General features: G+C 34.6%; 2 pseudogenes; both read right to left on the bottom strand.

Annotated features, from left to right (window-relative positions):
* Positions 1–1,496: 1,496 nt before the first annotated feature.
* On the bottom strand, positions 1,497–1,622 carry LOC145244090 (U2 spliceosomal RNA; annotated as a pseudogene).
* Positions 1,623–1,836: 214 nt separating this feature from the next.
* Positions 1,837–2,049, bottom strand: LOC145244155 (U2 spliceosomal RNA; annotated as a pseudogene).
* Positions 2,050–17,144: the final 15,095 nt, after the last annotated feature.

The raw sequence follows: 17,144 nt of genomic DNA, 5'->3' as shown, positions 1-17,144 counted from the left end.
ATGTCATGGCATGGTGACCCCCCCCCCTCACAACATTGAAATTTAAATGGGGGCTCGTCCAATCATATTCAAACAATATTCGATTCTTATATAGATTTATATATTTTTTTTTATTTTCTTTACATTAAACATCTTCGAACCTATAATTGCTATAGTTCCGAAAATGATAAGGCTAGTTATTGGTATCAATATATATATAAACATTATAGATAAACATTCTATATATATAAACATTATGTACATATAAACTTTATACATATATATATATATGTATAATTAATTCATAAAAATAGGACACATATAATGGTAACTAGCGTAATGCCGCATAGGTCCTTTAAGATCGGTCGGTTGGTTGTTTTAGTTTTATGGCATATCATCTCTTTTTAGGTCATTTTATGCATAATACAGTGATTTGAAGTAAAAGTTTTCAATGAATATATATATTTTTTCAAGTCAGTTTCTATTTAACCCATAGTTGGGACCCTTACAGGTACTACCACCCCAGATCAGAGTGGACCTGAGAGCAATGGAAATTAAGGGGTGGCTCCAAACTCTCGACAGCCCGCAAGCTGTGGCCTCACCATTGGATAAAGTTCAAGGTCATATCCAGGACCAGTCCTATAAGACATCACTTATAGAATTTCAGACATTTCCATAGCATTCGATGGTAAATTATACAAAAGAATAAAGGTTTGGATTTTATGTAGATTATCTAAGAATTCACTTCATAAATAGCAAAAGACATCAGAGATACTGAAGACATAGAAGTGCACATATAAATAAATAAATAAAATTATATGTGCAGATTTCGTTAAATAACGGTATATAAAAAAAATAATGATATAAAACCAACAGTAAGTTCTCTACAGTGCAATGTGGACTACATGGTATTGTAGACTATGTCACTGTGAGAAGGTACCTGAAGCTTCTTTACGCGGTGGGCCGCAATAGGTCTCCAACTACCTATTTGATCGAGAAATAGGCAATTTCACCAATAAAATATGTAAGATATTCATTGATCATCATTAAATTCCGGGTAACGTCGTGTCTCTCTGCTAATATATATATATATATATATATATATATATATAGAGAGAGAGAGAGAGAGAGAAAGAGAGCTCAACCAACGAAGAAGTATACAAAACTTACATCGAATACCATGTCTTGTAATTTTCATTTTACTGAAGCAGTACTTGATTAGGTAAAAGATAAAATTTCGCTTTCTGTTAAGAATATCTCAGTTTAGAAATAGATGGCGTGATACCTACTGTAACAAGGCCGATAGCCATTAGTCGCGTGCCCTCGTGTAATGATTAATGCGTGAATGTAGGATTGATATGAAATTCTTAAAGATAAACTAAAATAACCGAAAAATGGGCTGAACTGACTTAAATAAATAAAATGACTTGAATGCTTAAAAAATAACTGGAATCCTTCAAAAACACTTGAATGATCTGGAGAATGCCTTGAATGACTTTCAGACTGACTGGTTGTAAAGCGGATGATCATTTTACATTAAATTAATACAGAAAAGTGATCTCCCACTTTATATCACAATAAGTATAGCATGTAGTAAGAACAAATACTACACTTTGATCTTGGCCAAAAGGCCAAGAAAAGCTGTATTTATTTGCTCCCCCACAAAGCAACTTAGGCACAAGGCCGATTTTTAATGTGAGGAGTGAAAGGTAAATGGGGGCAAACTCCTGGGAGTAGGGGAGCTGCATAGTGACAATTGGTATGACGGGTTGCCCCTACATTGACCAAGATCTTATATGTGGGATTGCGCACACATGTGGATTTGCTTGCCATATCTGCCAGAACAGATGGTATTTATTTGCTCCCCCACTGAGCAAATTAGGCACAAGGCCGTTTTTAATGTGAGGTAAAAACCAGCTCCCCTAAAAGGGGTCACTCTGGTTACCAAAAATAATAATTGTCCCAGTATAGAGGGTTTCCCCTCCATTGACTGGTACACATTATCTTAAGTGCAGCATCTGCCGGAACAGATACTACACTTTGATCTCGGCCAAAAGGCCAAGAAAAGCTGCATTTATTTGCTCCCCCACCAAGCAACTTGGGCACACGGCGGATTTTTAATGGGAGGAGTGAAGGGGAAACGGGGACCAGCTCCCCGAGGAGTAGGGGATCTGGATAGTGACAATTGGTATAAAGGGTTGGTATTTATTTTACTCCCCCACCGAGCAAATTAGGCACAAGGCCGATTTTTAATGTGAGGAGTGTAGGGGAAATGGGGACCAACTCCTCGGGGAGTAGGGGAGCTGGATAGTGACAATTGGTATGAAGGGCTGCCCCTACATTGGCCAAGGTCTTATATGTGAGGTTGGTATTTATTTGCTCCCTCACGGAGCAAATTAGGCACAAGGCCGATTTTTAATGTGAGGAGTGTAGGGGAAATGGGGACCAACTCCTCGGGGAGTAGGGGAGCTGGATAGTGACAAATGGTATGAAGGGTTGCCCCTACATTGGCCAAGGTCTTATATGTGAGGTTGGTATTTATTTTCTCCCTCACGGAGCCGATTTTTAATATGAGGAGTGAAGGGGAAATGGGGACCAGCTCCCCGGGAAGTATGGGAGCTGGATAGTGACAATTAGTATGAAGAGTTGGTATTTATTTGCTCCCCCACCGAGCAAATTTGGCACAAAGCCGATTTTTAATCTAGGGTGTGAAGGGAAAATAGGGGCCAATTCCCCGGGGAGTAGGGGAGCTGGATAGTGACAATTGGTATGAAGGGTTTCCCCTACATTGACCAAGGTCTTATATGTGGGGTTGGTATTTATTTGCTTCCCCACTGAGCAAATTAGGCACAAGGCCGTTTTTTAATGTGGAGAGAGAGGTAGGGGGAGGGGAAAAGGGACCAGCTCCCGATGGGTTGGAAATGTGAGCTGGATAGTGACAATTGGTATGAAGAGTTGCCCCTACATTGACCAAGGTCTTATATGTGGGGGTTCCCCCACATATGGTCTTTGCTGCAGTATCTGCCGGAACCGATACTACACTTTGATCTTGGCAATAAGTCCAAGAAAAACTTTAAAAGCTAAGAGCAGCATCTATTAACACCAGACCTTTGATCTTAACCAAAAGGCTAAGCACAAAACTGTTACGGACAAACCGATCGACAGACGGATCGACCGACGGAGTGACTTATAGAGTCGCTTGCACGCAACTAAAAATAAAGAAAACAGATGTAAACTTTAAATTTAAACCTCAGGGAAATATTTAAAACATTGGTAATTTCATTTGCGCGCACACTTATGCACACACACATAAGCACACACAAATATATATATATATATATATATATATATATATTACTTTTTAGCACAGAGAAAGCAGGTGCAATTTTCGCTGATAATGGAATTACTAAGCGTAAAACTAAGAACTCTGAAGTACTCGAAAAGCAGAAAAATATGGTTAAAGTAGAAATATGAGCTGGAATAACTTTTAAAGACTGACGTTTAATTTTATGGATTTATTCACTGCCTTTCCACGTCCGTACATTAAGATGTTGTTCGAAACGTACAGTAGTAGTTTTTAAGCAATCCCGACTTTTTCTGTAAACTGTCCTGATAATTCGGACGATAGTATGTGGCATAAGTATCAAACGTTCTCACTGATTGATTTAAATGTTTTTATATACAGATCAACATGATATTGCGATCTATATGTAATTCCTAAAATCCAGTACCAAGTATCTTCAACAGCCATACAACAGATCGCTTGAAAAATGGTTGGACCACTCTACTGCTCCAAAAGGTCTCACACTGCTCATGCATCCCTCTGCCTGTATAAGAGCCAGGTATGCCCTAAAATTGAGTACTGTTGCCCACATCTGTGCAGCAGCTGCTCGGCGCACTCTATCCAACTTGGATAGAGTCCAAAACGGGCTTTGAAACCTTGTAGGTTATGCCCGTTTCTCTTCCCTGCAATCTCTTTCCCAGAGAAGAGAAGTTGCGAGCCTGCCTCTGCTCTATTGTTATTTTCATAGCAGATGCTCGACAGAATATCAATTTCTGCCCCTCTTGCTAAAATTTCACAAAATACAGTCGACTACTTACAACCACTATATACGATGTTGCCCTCTCTATATGTGCCTAAATCTAAACGCAGATTCAATGAACAAACTTTTTTTATTCGAAACGTTTGCCTGTGAGACATTGTTTCACCTGCCTGCTTCCCGGTTGAATACAATATTAAAAACATTCAAGTCCAAAGTAAACAAGTTCTTGTTGAGCTGCCTCCATAAATAATAAAATTTGACCCAACTGACGATTACTATACTACCACCTTATTTTCATTACCCATTATCCTTGAATGGCCTTCCGGCTTGATAAGTGGTAGCGCTCAAGTAAAAGAAAAAAATAGCAGCACCTTGTTTCCCAAAAGGAAAACGAAACAAAACTTATATTAATTTATTTACTTGATTCTATTTCCACTAAATTTCGGGTGGTTATTCCTCAGTGTTTTACAATAAATCGATGAAGTCTGCGTTTGTGCTAACTAACAATGGTTCAATATTGGAGCCTACCATTTTTTAAGATAATATATTTACTAGACAAGTGATATTGTTAGTTACATATATAATTGCATTGCTTTGACTGTTTCTTATAATCGTTGTTTTACACGCAATGGTTTTTAAAAGGTTGGTATTCGCTATGATCTTATGATATGCCCTCCTCCTTCTTTTCTTTTTTGAAAAGGACAAGGACATTGCAATGAGGTAGTATATTTCTATCCGCTCTCTCTGTCTCTCTTCTTCCTCTTGCAACGTTGTGCGGGAATAATCACGCGTTGTGTGCAGTTTCAATCGAAATAAGAAACCAAGAATAGAACAGAACTTGAACGCGCTTTTCTTCCTCAAAACAACATTTATTGGCTTATTGTTACAACCGTGATGTCAACCACGCAGTCTCTAACATTATCTCGATACGTGCTTCACGTCTCTTACGCGTTTGGTCTTTTTCCTTTTTTTAAGTTGTTTTCTTTACCTGTGACGTCATACATTCACGCTATGTAACACTGTCTCCTACCCCATCATTATATATTTTTTCCTTTATCTTCTTCCTTTTTTTGACAAGGGGGTCACTATTTATCAAGACCAGATGCCACTCGAGTATAAGGGTTAATAAGTGTACAGTGGGCAATGGGAAAATGTCGTAGTAATCGTTAGTAGTAGAAATTTTGTAAATCAGATTACTTAAGCGAAACAGCTCATCATGAACTTGTTTACGTTGGACTTGAGGGCGACCATATTATAGTCACCAGTAAGCAGGCAAATGGAAGAGAGTTCTACAAGTGTACAGCTCTAAGAAATAATCTTTGTTCATGGAATCTACGTTTAGGTTTAGCCACAGCTAAAGAGTGGGGGAAGTTATTGGTAGTGTTTTCAGCATGATGAGTGTTTCTCGTGTAAGTTTGGCGAGGGAGGGACCATAGATTGGAGATCAGACTAGCACTTGCCATTAAAATAACGATAAAGCAGAGACAGGCTCGCAACGCGTCTTTTTATGAGAAAGAGGTTACAGGGAAGAGAAAAAGGCATCCCCCACTAGGCTACGAAATCTATTTTTACTCTGTCAAAGCAGGATAACGTGTTTCTTCATCCACAGCCTTTATCGTTATTTTTTTTTTCACTTAATGTCTCTTTTTTTCATACCTCAGAAATCTGCGTTACTTGCCCCTGTATAATGCACATACATATGTTCCGTGTCCAAAACGATAAACAAACAAGCAAGAAAGCAAGAGTATTAGCAAAATCTAGATTAAGCAAACAGGTCGCAATCTTTAACACACTCACCGATGACTGGTGCACGTTGCCTTTATACGAATCGTTGGCAGAGTTCACACAAAGTAAACATTTGATAAATAAAATAAACCCATTAATTAAGCAATCTTTTTCAGACGACATTTCGTGTACAACTGTACTGTTATATAAAAAAAAAAGAGCAAGTGAAAGAACTTTATAACCCAAAGCTTCCTAATGTCTCTTCGTGTATGTTTTGTTCATTAGCAAGCAGACGAAACTATTTATTCGTTTAGAGTTCAATAAGATCTACTTCAAAACAAAATAAACAAATCTAATATATACACATCTTTCAACATCTTCATCTTAATCGAGTCCATTACGCCGGACTGGCATTCTCCTTTATCGCTATCTGTTAATTATATTCATATATTTAAAAATGATTTCATTAGTTTATATCAACTTTATGCGTCAATCTACACATATCGTTATATATATATATATATATATATATATATATATATATATATATATATATATATGCATATGTGGGTTTTATTATCCAACTAGAACAGAATAAACCACATAAGTATGCATATAGATATTAAGGAATACATATATTTATATACACAATGACGCAAGTTTGCCCAGCTGGGCAAACTTGCGTCCTGGTACCGGAAAAATATCCAGTAAAAAAACCGTTGTTTAGAAATCGTTATTTTTTTTAAAATGTTATTTATCTATTTGCATTTCCATACACACAAACATAGATACAAATATCACTAAAACATCCGCTGCCTGCTTCATTTCGGTATCTAACTTGCCTAGGTGGATTGCCTGTAGGCTGAGACAAACCGCGTCACCCCCCCCCACAGTAAATCGAATTAACTAAGGGAAATAATAACTTCCGGTGAATACCGGAAAAGTATCCAGTAAATAAAACGTTGTTTAGTAAACCGTTATTTTTTTGCAGTTTTTGCATTTCCATACACAAAACATGGACATAAATATCACTAAAACATCCGCTGGGTCATAAGCTTCATTTCAGTACCTAACTTGCAACTGAGACAAACCGAGTCACACACACATACACACATAGAGACAGTACGAAAATTTATAATAGGATATGTGGTGTATTCTGTACTTATAAAATAGAAAAATAATTTAATAAACATACACATAGCTATATATCTATAAAAGTGAACGTCTGGGTGTGTGTGGGTGTGTGTGTGTGTGTCTGTGTAAATTTCCCTACGCAATATATAAATTTGATATACAGCGTACTGAGATTTGGGAAAATCGATTTGATCTGTTTTGGGCCAGAAATTTGGTGATTAAGGAGTCAAAGTTAAACGATTTGACATTTGAGAACTCTAGCTAACTCTTCCGACAATTTGAGGTCTTAGCACTTGAAATTTTAGATATAGGTTTCTTGGACATGGATCTTACTTAATAAGCAAAAAAAAAATTTTAAGGGGACATAATAGAAGTCAAAGTTTAAAAAATATTACCTCTGCAGTCTCTTCCAAATTACTCAGACAATTTCTGGCCTAAATATTGGAAATTTTACATGAAGGCTATTCAGAGATAGGGCAAGCTTTTTCATCGGTTTGGGTCGAACATTTTTAGTTACCAATATATAAAGGTATGTATGTATGTCTGCTTGCATGTCTGCCTTGAACTTTCAATAGAGCCGACGGATTTTTACCAAGATCAATATCGTTTTAAAGTTCGACCTTTCATACGACAAATATCGAAAAATGGGCTAAAGACACTAATATCTTCACCTTCAGCTAGGCACTTTTCTACAGGGGGGGGACATTTTTCGCCGATATTTTCGAAAGTTATCCTATCCTTTAGATTTTCTAGCCTTAATTATAAAAAATGTCGCTTCCGGTTTGGCGGTGGTCGTAACAGCATAAACGTTAGGTTTTACCCCGTTCTTTTCCTCCTTTGCGGTACGGGTCGAGCCTGCCTTCCTACTACAACTTTTTTGCACAACATACACATCCAAACACCCGGGCAACGCCGGGCTGAAATGATAGTATATATATATATAATATAAAGCTAAATGTGTGTGTATGTGTGTGTGTGTGTGTGTGTGTGTGTGTGTGTGATCACGAATAGGCTCCTATATCGTTAACTATTTTAAAAAACCGATTACATATAATGATACAATATGTATCGAGACACAGGAATGGGTATTTCGATCTGGCAAAACGGTGGTTCGTTAAAGTTGTGGGTCTGCATTCGCGCATGGTCTACAAAGTATGGAAATAAAAAATTTAAAAGTTAAAAAAAACGTTTACAAGAATACTTTGATAAGTATGCTTTAACTTAAATAGGGATGGTATAATAAAATTGTGGTGCCTGCGTTCTATGGAAGCCAGACGCGAACTCATACCCCACAATTTTAATATATCATCCCTATTTAAGTTAATACATACTTATCAAAGTATTATTATGTAAATCTATATCAAAAACACTTGTAAATGTTTTTTTTTTAATTTTTTTTATTTCCATACTTTGTGGGCCAGGCGCGAATGCAGCCCCCACAATTTAAATGAACCGCCTTTTTGCCAGATCAAAATACCCATTCCTGTGTCTCGATACATCTTCTATCATTATATGTAATCATTTTTTTTTTAAATAGTCAACCATATAGGAGCCTATTCGTGATCAGACACACACACACACACACACACACACATACACAGACAAACATTCATCTTTATATATATATATATATATATATATATATATATATATATATATATATATGTATACAGGGTGCCCCAAAAAGAACGGGCCCAAACTTAATTAGGCCCCGTTTCTTAGTGTTTTGTCCGAATTAAATGAAACTTTGATCATAGCTAGTGTATTATATTCAAAACATTACATCAAAACACTAGGGTATTTGGCCTTTTTTCTCCGTTCTACAGGATATGTTCTAGATGGCCTCCATTTAGCTTTTGTTGTTTTTTTTGGTCACCCTATATATATATATATATATATATATATATATATATATATGTGTGTATATATATGTATATATATATGTATGTATGTATGTATGTATGTACGTATGTATGTGTGCGTGCACGCGTGTGTGTGCATGCGTATGCATTTTCTTATTTACTAACCAATCTATCCCTGTATGTATCGCTTTGAATTATCTGGATTAGAGCCGATCAATTTCACCAATTTACTCTCGGAATCAAAATATTTAACAAATATCTATTTCATATGGATTAATCATAAATATTATTCATTTATTTTGAGTGAGGTTGTAAATCATTTTGAATGAATTAAAATGATATTAAACCGCAACTGAATGATGCGTCCAGTAAATATGATGTTTTGATCTCCTACCATTTATTTACAATATTAAATAATTAGCTAAAGGCATTGTTTAAAGGAAGGTCGGCATTTCTCTGTATAATTTATCAGATAAAGTGCAGACTAATTTTAAAATAATAAGAACACACTAATATTAAATATTTTATTGATTATCATATTAGATTAAATTTATTTATACATTTAATGATCTAAATATTAATTTACTTGTCCGCTCTCCGGTGTCACAAAAAACATCATCATCGCAAACATTATTTAATGAAAAACATTTTCAAAGCTAAATAAAAATCAAACATGGCTATCTGTTTATTGTTTCACATTGGATATTTTATTTTATATTTTTAAAGAAGGCCACATTAAAAGGAAACTGTAATTTAATATAAGTTTTATCATAGATTCTTTTTAAAATATAAAAACGTACAATATAATTGACATCTGTTTTTTATGATTTATAAAAAAAATATTTATTCGGAAAATAAAACAAACAATGTGTTGTGTGTTGAATTTCCATGTGTTTTTTTAATTAATTCTTTTTAGCTTTAAAAGGTTTTAAAAAATTTACTAAAAAAATTGTTTGAAATTTGTCGTTATTTGTTTTATGTTATTTGTATTTTTATAAATAATGTGTTTTTAAAATTTTCAACTACCGTGGAATTCTCATAAGTACTGCTAGTTTATAATAATCTATTACTTATCTTTTCCAAGCAACTAGGTACTATAATAAAAGTTGAGTATACTGCAATGTGTGTGCCGCAACAATAGATGTAACGGTAACACGACTCCTGTTCAATAATCACTTGGCCGTTCTAAACGTGCAAATAAAACATAACATCTGCAAGATACACCTCAAGAATATGACATAGAAAACAAATGTTTTAATTTTCAGAACTTTATTTTGTTTTGTTTTCAGTAAAAAGCCTAAATCTTGCCTTTCGTTCATCAACATTGTCAACGTCATATACAAGATGATCGTGATCTACTCTTAAAAAAATCATATTTGCATACTAGGTGTTATTTTCTGTATATTTACCCAAATTGATGTAATCAACAAAAACAGAATGGGATTTGTACTCACAAAATATGTCAGCTAAATTTTAATGATGCATTGTTTGGGTAGAGACACAGTGAGAAAAACAAATAAAACCGTTTTAAGATCTACATAATTTTACTTTAATAATATAATTTCTTCCCACTGTTTCTTTTTCCAAGTTATCTTTTAAATTTATTTCTAATAAACGCTACTCTTTAATCCTGTAACTTATTTATGTTCTCATAAAATTTTGCGTTATTTCCGTTCCTTTTAAAGACAATGTTCATTAAGAGTAGGTTTACAACCGTATTATCATTAATGATACCAAAGATTATTTAAAAACTATTGCTATTTTTAGACTCAGTAACACTTCCTCGTTTACATTACTCTGAAAACTTCCTATAACATTTTATTTGAAACCTAATACTCATTAATGTTTTCATTACTATCTATTCTCATAAAAAATTCTCAAAAATCCTTTCTGCTGTGGTGACCACCTTACGGATAATCACAAACTATTTCACTTACTAAAAAAACTCGGATAGTAGATCCTCGACTTCGTGCACAAGTATAAGAACATCCTGTATTTGCTTGTAGTTGCTATTCTCTTCAATATATGTTATTTCCACTAAATACAAAGTTAAGATTTTTTTCTGACTATTAGCGGCCCTCAGGAATTTGTTTGTTAACGTTTATCACAAGCTTAACCACATTTATGCCACCTTTAAATAAATGCCCATCTTAAAGCCTGTTTTTCTTCATTGATATAAGCGCCTAATTCTTTTTTATTAACGTTATGTTTAGAATATTTTTCCATGCAGGTTATTCTTAAAATAAAACGATTTTATACCAGCAATGTTCTCTTAATTTTATTTCACAAATTATTTTATTCGTACTAGTTATAGAGCAGTAGACGGCACCAGCACTGAGTTCAGAGAAGTTATGAACTAATCTCTATAAGAACATGAAATTCCCGTCCGTCGATTCGAAAAGTAATAAATTCTCCCTTATAAATATCTGCTATTCTGATTGGCTTAAATCCGAGCGATCCTTTATTCCAGATAACAATTCTGTTATTAAACCGAACATTGTAGCCGTTATCAAATATGGCGTCTACCGATACAGGAGTCCGGACAGTTTTTTAAGATGAATTTTAAAAAAGAGCATATGTTAGTCTGTAACGTTTTAAATTGAAATAATATACTAATATGAATATGAGACAACTCCCCCCTCCAATGAAACATTTCATTCGAATATCTCAGTGAAAACTAAGTTTAATATAACATAGTGAAATATTGTTTGTGTTTCTAACAAAATGTTCTAATTTAAAACAAAATCTATTCCTGAGAGATGCTTAAAAAGAACTTATATTTTAAAAGGTGGAACGATAAGGTTTTCGATCCATAAAAGACGACATGATTCCATTTCCGTTTGATGAAAACCAGTTTTCTTTTTTTCTTGCAGACCGTCTACTAAGCCAGTTGTGTACAAAACTCAAAAAGCGATAGAAACCTTCTATAATATCTGGAAGTGACACAGTGTTCATCGAACGAGGACTGAGACGCGCCGCTATACAACTCATGCTTTCGACCAGTTAAAGTTATGACAATAGAACCCCCACCCGCACTCTTAAAATGCCAATCCGGATGGTTCAGCATTTTGGTGCGTGCCTTTGGTGATGAAATCAAAGTTTTCCGCTAGGGTTCTGGTCTTTGATGTAATTTCAATTGAGATTCACATCATGCAACTTACATCGCCGAAGTCGACTTGGAATTCAACACTAAACTGTAACTGGATGTGCTGAAGAGTGTAATGATCCTGGCAAACCCAAAGTGTGGGAGCAGAACTAGGCGCTGGCCCACAAGTCCAAAGAAACCCTGGCTTGACTTCAGAAGGAGTGCTAAAACTTTTAATCTTTCTTTCACTTGCACTACCTCCTCCCCCGGCCTGAACCCGCTGGACTACTTCTTTTTGTCATACGCCGGGGCCATCACCAATATGACCTTCAACAATGTCAAAGCTAGCCTGATCACCGCCATCCACCGAGTATTCGCTGAGCTCCCACCGACGCTTGTGGAAAACATATACTCTCCGTTCCGGACCCATACTGAGTCAGTGATTGAGGCTAAAAGCGGCTACATGTAATAGATGTCAGCTCTACTACATAACCAAGTTATTAATATGATTTTTTCAATAAAAGTTGTTTTAAAAATGCTGTAGTGTTGTTTTCTTAAGGGCGACAATTTTATCGTTCTACCTTGTACTTAAAAAATAGTTTTGCTTTAATCCGTAATTTCTTATGGTATTTGTCAATGGAAACACTACATAAATAGACCCTTTGAAAACGACTTTTAACTAGTCTCTATATAAATATTTAACATAATCCCTCTAAGTGGCTAAATCTTAAGATGTGTGGTTGGTTGGTTTGGTTGTTTTTGTTTTACGGCATATCAACTTTTTCGGGTTATTTAATGCCGAATCCAAAGATTTTGAAGAAAAAAATTTTAATAGAATATATTTGTTGTTTCCAAGTCGGTTTCTATTTAACACATAGTTGGGACACTAACAGGTACTACCACTCCGGGTCAGAGTGGACCTGGGAGCAATGGCAATTAAAGGTTGGCTCCACACTCCCCAAAGCCTGCAAACTGGGGCCTTACCATTGGATATAGTTTAAGGTCATATCCAGGACCCTTAAGATGTTATTATCGCATCCACAAAGTTTAAAATTAAAAATATCCTTTTTATCGCCCCCTTAATAATTGAATAAGGGCGAAACTCGAGTCTTTGACTTCCGGTTTGTTGGCTTTCACGGCTCTTGTAATCTGCGACGTTGCGAATGTGGAAATAATTATATCATCTCTTACGCTCGGAAATGTCTAATATTAATTGCTTCCTAGATAAGCATGTGGATGGCATCGTCCTAGTTAGAGTTAACATCCTACTTGCTAGACATCGGTCCGAGTTATCTTTGGTTGAATGACCACACATCTTTGAGACTAGATATCGTTTTAATCGCCCTTTTAATGTTGCAGCATTCCAATAGTGCCAATCCATAAACGCACATATTCAATGGACGCATCTCTACCATTTTTGTTCTTGTACAATCGTCTGTTACGAGTGTTAATCACATTCGCCATAATTCTCTGCAGTGATAGTATTTTCTCAAATGGCATCATGGAGTCGGTGAAGCGATAATAATTGATGTTTTTTTTCTTCTTTCTTGTTATTTTTGTATCTTAGTTTTTAATTCTCAATCTATTTTTCTTTTTTTTTTAGAGGTTGAGTCGAACATTTTTATAATTTGCACTTGAAGTAAACATAACCACCTTCATTGCACCTTCATTGAAGATCGACATTTTTCTAATTAAAGTCATTCTCAAACCTTCTTTCTCATTAACGTAAAGTTTGTCTTAACACGTATTTTTGTTACTCTAAACACATTGTACTCATCAACATTACTCTCTGAACTCTTAAACATTACAGTTACCGTTACATTTCCGTGATATTAAAGAATACTTTATAGCGTAATCGTTAGAACATTTTTATCACAAACTTTATTAGTCCATCGACTTAGTCGGAATTTGACCTTAGAATTCACCGTCGTCCGTTCATCCGTTCGTTCCCAAAATTCTCAGTATCTACTCATTACATTTTTCTGAAATTTTGCATGAAGTTATAAATACCTAAGGGAGAAAATGTGACATTCTCGGATTTTTGATAAAAATTCTGGATGCGTCCCGAGGGGGTCAAAAAATGTCAAAATGTCCGAAAACAGCACTTTTCGTGACATAGAATCTTTTCTGGACATTAGATTTTGCTGCAAATTACCCAAATCGATATATATATATATATATATATATATATATATATATATCTGAAAACGTAATATTTGACCCTGTGAAAGCTGTGCGGCTTATGCCCCAGGGTGTTTTAGGGGTGAAAACACAATTTTTGGGACTAGTTTTTATTTTTATCCTAACATTGAAGGCATCAGTCGGAGGACTATATAGTTTTTGGCTTGTTTCTCATTAACCTTGTTCCCTAAAATTCTTACTGTTAAATATGACATATATTAAACATGACGTACGAAAAAGTTAGCAAAACAGAAAATTACATCGCTTCATATTTAAATAGGAAATAAAGTATTGTATAATATTCTACCTGAGAAGATATTGTACAGTATAATACCCATATGAAAAAAACACTTACGTTTGACGTACCTAGAAGTTATTAAAACCGAAAATCTCGCGAAGCCATAGAGTATTTTGACTTTTCCTTGTTTTCTCATATAAGGAGAATACTGTAAAACTACCTCATTTCTTGGGTAGAATACTGTTCAATTACCTTATTTCTTTTTATATTATTTTAAAAGCAGGTGGAGGGAACGGAATGGTACAGGGGGCCAGTCATGGAAATGACTGAAGTAGTTTACGATCTGAAAATTACTTTATTTCATATATATTATTAAGAGTAGGATGTATTGTGTAACTTCCGATAATGGCTGAACCAGTTTACGATCTAAACATCACTTTATTCCATATATGTTTTCAAGAGAAACGGGTAAAGAAGAGTCAGTCCCAGAAATGGCTGAAGCAAGTACGATCTAAAAATCACTTCATTTCATCTAACAAACTCAGATATTCTATTTCATAATAAATTCAGAATATTACCTGCCAACATCCTAAACTGTTTTTTGAACAACATTTCGTCAATCATCCTCGTTACTGATTCATTCCATTTTCTCACCACTATGAGAAAAGTGTAAAAGTTAACATATAATATGTTTCTATAAACTGTTATTACCTACATGCCAAATTATCAGCTTATTAAGAAAAGATAGTGACATAGTTATTACTAACTAATATACTCGTCACTTTAATATCCTATATGATAAAATGACTTCGAAAATTCCCCTGTGGACAAAAGTATAGTTGGTTAACAAAAACAGATGTCACATAAAGATTTCATAATCTAACTTAATAGTCAATATCTTATGTAGCTTTCGAACACCATTTTAGTGACATTCAGTCGTGATAATAAAATGCTACATTTTATTCGACGAGCAACATCATCACACTCGCAACATCTTCAGAGGAAGTAGTTCCTATTTTGCTCGCTATATATTTCGTCCTAACACTCCTACCAGTTGTCACCGGGACAAATTTTAGATTTTCCACAGATACTGTGATTACATCGATCGTAATTGGCTCAAAGATATACAGACATAAAATAATCTTTCAGGTTTTAAATTCACAAATAATAAACGCCCACTCGCCTAGCTCTGTCTATTCTGAGTGGCTGGAGTTTGTCAATTCGATTCTTCCATTTATTCAGGAATGGTTAGTAAACTTTAAATATGCCGTCACTAAGAGCCATATTGCTTTGCCTGTCGATGTTCCTGATACAAAAAAAAACACAACGTTTGTTGTTAAAAAATGCAAAAAATTTAAATTTAAATAAACAAGACACAATGCAATTTCTCTGGTCAAATATATATATATATATATATATATATATATATATATATATATATATATTAAACACATTTACAGTATATTTACATTTTTTATTTATTATATTTCTATTTTTCCCGTAAACTTGTTGATATTCGTAGCTGTCAGAATTCTTTGCAGTTCGTGCATGCGTGTGTTTGTGTGCATGTGTTCGGTTGAACATGCGCTTGAAAAAAAACACAATTCTTTTTGTTAAATATATTGCAAAAAATAATACATGTAAATAGACAATAAATATGACAGTGCTCTGGAGAAAAATAAATATATTTATATATTTTCGAAACTTTCTGTATATTTATATTTTTTTATCGATTACTAAATATAGTAAACAACATACCCTGCAACTTCCTTTGATAGAAAAAGATATATACATCAAGTAAATTTATGTTATTTTTATTGTCTCTCTACTTTTTCCCGTTATTTGTTTTTACATTAGTTTGGGTCTGCTACTTTGCTCGGCTTTATCCGGTGACTGTCAGTCAAGCCCGAACGATACTTGACGATAAACTCTCATGATCCGTGTTAAATTATGCAAGGATACCAAAAGTTATATGCGGAATAACAGAAACAAAAAAAATATTGTACAGGTCGGCCGATAAGAAAAGGGTACTTCTTTGTTACTGTAGCGAAATCCGGAAGCAGAAAAATTGCTTTTCATTTAAAAACACAAATAATGCTACTAACATATTTTGTCAATTTAAAGAATAACCAATTGTTAAATCTTCAATCTATTAACAAAACCAATGATAACGTGTATGTTTTTTTTGTTTTGTTACCTGACAATTGCATCGTTTTGCGTGCATTTTGGATACTTTCATTGCTACAGCCTGGCAATTCATTAAATACTGCTGGTTTGACTTGAACATCAATGCTTCTATTTCCGAATTTAGCTACAATAACGAACAAACAAGAAAATTATATTTAACATCAATATTTTTCTCAAAAGTCATGTGCGAAAAAAAGATACTTATTTGATTTAATAAAAAAACAGTATGCCAAACTATTACCTTTTTATCCCATTGCATTTAAAAATTCTTTTCGCCTGTCTATCTCCCTTAGGAAATGTCATCGGTCTCCCACGTTGTTGGTATATAATTTAAACAGTTTTACTTTTCATTTATTCCATTCATTTATTACCAACAGTATCCGATAACCGGCATTGCCCGGTGGAAGCGTACCACCTTTAAAAAACTTAAAGTACGATTGTTGTTGGTGGTGGTGGGGGGGGCGAACAGGCTTCGCAATAGACACTCCCAACTCCTTATGGTAAGAACGGCTATCGGAATGCAGTAGGCAGCCCGGATGTAGAGAAGTAAAACAAAAACAACAAAAACCATCACATTTAGCCGTTGACGCTGTGTTAATGTGAATTGGTTACTTATCGGCCTCTGTATCTAAAAATAGTTAATCTCTAAGATTTATTACGAAGCAGAAATTTATATAATAATGCAAACTTGGAATCCTATCCTAAGGAAA

This window comes from Euprymna scolopes, chromosome 22 (genome assembly GCF_053919585.1).
Source record: "Euprymna scolopes isolate OS-2025 chromosome 22, ASM5391958v1, whole genome shotgun sequence".
NCBI classification, from domain to species: Eukaryota; Metazoa; Mollusca; class Cephalopoda; order Sepiida; family Sepiolidae; genus Euprymna; species Euprymna scolopes.
Note: the sequence above shows the minus strand (reverse complement) of the source record. Positions and strands in the feature narration are given on the sequence as shown.